The following is a 5,029-nucleotide window of genomic DNA, read 5'->3' on the forward strand; positions in this document are numbered from 1 at the left end:
GTCCTTGAGCAAGTTACCTAGCCTCTGTGTTTGTTTCCTCATCCATAAAGTGGGTGGGGTGGCCATGAGGATGCATTTGGCAGACCTTCTAGTTCAGGGAGTGTATTGTCTGAGGGCCCCTGCTGCTGCACTTTGGAATCCACTGTGACATTTGTGACAGAGTCACTTCTCCCATGGGCATCTCCCCACCAATGATGTAATATGGCAGGAAGACCAAGGCAGACCCATTTCTGGAAGGCACTAGGCTCCATCAGCTAACTTTGGTTGGAAGACAACTCCCTCCCTGAGCTCTGATGAACTTCACTAAGACTGCTCTGCAGTCTAAGACACTTCTACCAACCTTCCTTCTCTTTCTTCTTCACTCAGTGTTAGACTTGGGCTGTGGTCTAGTGACTCTCTCAGCCATTACTGGCTCCCCTTCATTTCCTTTTTCACAGGCATTTTCCTTAATAAAACCTTGGCACACTTATTCTGATCTTGGCATCTGCTTCTTGGAGGACCTGGACTAACACAGTGGGGATAATACTAGTTCCTACCTCTCACTGAGTTGTTGAGAGGATAAATGAGTTAATTCATTTATTGTGCTTACAATAGTGCTTGACAGATAGTAATACTTCAATCCATTTCAGTTATTAAAGACAAGACCAGATCTTACATTTCTAGTATTATAGCAGATTAGATAACCCCCAAAACCTTCCATTATTAAATACCATAAAAGTATGATGAAATATAGAAAATACTCTTCTACCTGCATAGCTGAGTTTATAAAAAATATAAATCCTAGGGGCAAAATGGAGAGAGACCTAAAAAACAGAGCAGTAGTCTTGATTTCACACTGCAGTTGTCCCCAGGGAATTTGATGGAGCCTTTGAACATAAAGCTGAGAATTGTCAAAGAGCTTTAGAAAAAAGGTGGGGACTAAAAGCCAAACCATCAGCAAAGAGAGATATAAAGGAAGCTTGTCTATCTTCACTTGTATCTGGATAAAGGGAAAAGATCCCTCAAGACTGAAGGCAGAGTTTGGCATTTATACTACTCTTGTGGCTGAGAACTCCCAAGCTGAGAATATCTGTGACAAAGGGAATACAAGTCCTCTCTGGAGGGACAAACCCTCAGCTAAGGATTCTCAGGATTCTCTTCAATATAGTCCTGCTGAAGATGAACTCACAATCCAAAATTACAGAACAAACAAGGAAATACTCCACCATGAGTGAGCATTAGCAATATGAGGAGCAGGATTAGATGTCTAACAACTTAAGATAGTTATTTTAAATATTTTATAATATCTGGCTGATATAGCTAATACATGAAAGAACAGAATTTTAAAAAACATAACGAGTGTGTCTTTATTCCTATCCCACCCCTAGGTTCTTCAGAACCTTTTTTTTTTTTTTTTTAGATTCCATATCTATGTGTTAGCATACGGTATTTATTTTTCTCTTTCTGACTTACTTCACTCTGTATGACAGTCTCTAGGTCCATCCACCTCACTACAAACAACTCAATTTCATTTCTTTTTATGGCTGAGTAATATTCCATTGTATATATGCGTCACATCTTCTTTATTCATTCATCTGTCAGTGGACACTTAGGTTGCTTCCGTGTCCTGGCTATTGTAAATAGAGCTGTAATGAACATTGTGGTACATGACTCTTTTTGAATTATGGACTTGAGGACATGGGGAGGGGGAAGGGTAAGCTGGGACAAAGTGAGAGAGTGGCATGGACTTATATATACTACCAAAGGTAAAATAGCTAGTGGGAAGCAGTCACATAGCACAGGGAGATCAGCTTGGTACTTTGTGTCCACCTAGAGGGGTGGGATAGGGAGGGTGGGAGGGAGACACAAGAGGGAGGAGATATGGGGATATATGTATATGTATAGCTGATTCACTTTGTTATAAAGCAGACACTAACACACCATTGTAAAGCAATTATGCTCCAATAAAGATGCTTAAAAAAATAAAATAAAATAAAAAAATAAAAAACATAACGAAAGATTGAGATTCTCAAAAAGAACCAAACAAAAGTTTTAAAGACTCCCTTATCTGAGGTTCTCTAGAAAGCAGAGCCTGAGGCAAGGATTAGGATGCTGATCTTTTATTCAGGAGATGAAGCCTGTTGAGATGAAGGCAAGGAAGAAAAGGGGAAGTAGGGCAAGGAAAGGTGTGAAGCAAGGTGATACGATGCATTACAGTGATAGTCTCTGTTTGATAAGCTATGAAGAGACAGCTAACCACTGTCTCTTTGCCTAACACCCGGGACTTCTCTGGAAGGTTTTCAAAAAGAAACAGCACTTCTGATTGGAAGGAGAATTTATCTGCCCAGCTCCCTCCTGTTATCCATTTCCTATTGCCCAAATCCACTCCATGGAGAGCTAACCCATAGGTGTTGCACTGTTCATCCTTTGATGTCACTCAGGAAACCAGATCCTCTGTTCAGAAGTAGAGGAGCAACTTGGCACAGACACCCTGGCATATGGAAGGTGAAGCAATGCAATCCCAGGTCTCCAGCCAGCCTGGGGAGCTCAGCAGAGTACCTGTACACTGTGTGAGTTACTGGCAGTTGCAAGAACTTTGAGAATAGGGAGGCAGTTTGATTCTGAGAAGGAACAAGTTTAGTTTCTGATGTTAAATTAGATATGCAGTCATTGAAATTGAGAAATACTGTCCAGGGGATAAATAGTATATTGGATCCAGATGAAGACAAAATTGTGGATATAGAGATAAATTAAATTATACCTATGTGCTGTATTCTGGATAAAGAAAAAAAGCAAAAAAAAAAAAAAAAAAGGCATGAAAGAGTAAAAAGTCCAATTTATACCCAATAGGAATTTCAGAAGGTGAGATTAGAGAATAAGAGGTTACACTGATAAAGAGCACGTATCCTTAGATTCAGTTTCTATGTGATATTTTTGATGCCCAAGGGCAGCTTTTGTACACAGAGAATATTATTTTCATTTATTTGGGTTTGATTTTTAAAACTTTACTTACTGAAATTATAAATTTAAAAGTCTAGATTTTCTTAAACTCCTAAATTCATCTTATAAGTTTTATTATATGATTTTAAATCCAGTAAATTTTATATAAAATAGAAACAATTTTCAGGGAAACTTTAACATAAATCAGACTGATTACTTAAGGGAATTAGATTTTAATTAATGTTAAATAAACTTGAATAGGACAGGCTAAATACCTTTACTTCAAATAATATGCATACATTAATGTATTCAATTTTCTTTAAGACGTTGGAATGTCTAAACTCAACAAACTTATGACCCAATAAACTAATCCTTCCCACATTATCAAACAACTCTCTAATGCAAGTTCTTTTAACCACTCTACCACTGTTCATAAACTAAATCACTTACACCATTCAACTTCGAATCAAGCATTTAATTTGGAATTGCAGGCCAATTTGTCATATATTTTAATATACCAAATTCAATTATATTTTACAAGTATTTTAAATGCCAAACACAGTGATTATCTTGATTGTAACCCAAAATGATTAATGCCATGGGTTTGACATACTTCATAATTTCATGTTTCTGGGGTTAAGAGACACAACCCAGTAAGGTTTACTGTGACTTTAAATTCCTGAGCCAATAACTCACGATGACAGTATGCTTGTCACCTGAGGCAAGTTGGAGGTGCATATTGAACAGACACATTTGGTACAGGGATGCCAGACCTGCAGCTGCCTATGTCCAGTGTGGTCTTTCCTGCATCACAGATTGACATACTGAGTCCAGTTTTAGTAATCTTGAAATTATAGAAGACCCCAAATCTATACCCTTCAGGTGGGGTTGATACCTCCTGTTCCAACTACACAACCACCCAATACTTTTTGTAACCTCTTTCCGTTCTGATGACGAGATTTTATCATCTGAATTTTTCAACCTCCAACCAGATTGCAACTGATTTTGTTCATTCATCTCATTACTGTCTGGCTGAACTGTATTTTCATCTTTTTTTCCCTCCGTCTTTGGACCACAAGGTTTTGGCAGAATCTAGTCAGACTTTCCTTATCTATAGTCTTTGACTGGCTTTATGATCACAGCAATCATGAGTGGCATAAATAAAAATAGATGCACACTAAGACACACTGAAGTGCAGAAGAACAACAAAAACAGAGAACATCTTGAAACAACCACAGCTTTTTGTGCCAATAGCGCTCCTGCAAACATGGTGAAAATGCCTTAAACCGGTGGGACTTTCTGTAGGAAGTGTGGCAAGCTCCAACCCCACAAGGTGGCACAGTACCAGAAGGGCAAGGAGCAACCATATGCCCAGGGAAAGTGGCATTATGACAGGAAGCAGAGTGGCTACGGTGGGCAGACTGAGCCAATTTTCTGGGAAAAAGCTAAGAAGACAAAGATTGTCCTGAGGCTGCAGATCAAAGAATTCTGGCTATTAAGAGATGGAAACACTTTGAACTGGGAGGATTTAAGAAGAGAAAGGGCCAAGTAATTCAGTTCTAAGCTTCATCTTTTGGTGTTATGAAGATAATAAAATTTTGAGATTAAGTTAAAAAAAATAGAAAAATGACATATCACCAAAGTGAAGTGATAAATAGATAGCAGACTTCTAATCAACAACACTTGAATAATATCTTTGAAGTAAGAGAAACAATGAATCTACAATTTTATACCCAGTCAAGCTATCATTCAGGAATGGGGAAACAAGTCATTTTCAGAAAGGCAAAGACTAAATTCGTTAACAAACACTGAAAAAACTGCTGAAATACATAGATCCTTCTGTATGAAAACTCTTGCTATTTGCTACCTGTAACCCAGGAATGAAATAGATGGTGTACTTTTCAGTCTCAGCATTCAAACTCATTATCCAAATCTAGGAACCAAAAAATTCAGATGACGAAAAAAACTTATACTAAAGGAAGAAAGAAATTAATTCACAAAGAAAGAAGTGAGGCTCATGAAGGAATGATGAGCAAGGAAACTGATAAGCATATAGGTAAATTTAAGTGATTAAAATAATAAAATAATAAAAAAAAACTATTTTTAGAGG

General features: G+C 37.7%; 1 pseudogene; it reads left to right on the plus strand.

Moving 5' to 3' along the window:
* The first annotated feature begins 4,186 nt into the window (after window positions 1–4,186).
* Window positions 4,187–4,482, plus strand: LOC113630882 (60S ribosomal protein L36a-like; annotated as a pseudogene).
* Window positions 4,483–5,029: the final 547 nt, after the last annotated feature.

The sequence above is a fragment of the Aethalodelphis obliquidens genome, unplaced genomic scaffold, assembly GCF_003676395.1.
Source record: "Aethalodelphis obliquidens isolate GAN/ISIS:26980383/991018 unplaced genomic scaffold, ASM367639v1 scaffold31, whole genome shotgun sequence".
Taxonomy (NCBI): Eukaryota; Metazoa; Chordata; class Mammalia; order Artiodactyla; family Delphinidae; genus Aethalodelphis; species Aethalodelphis obliquidens.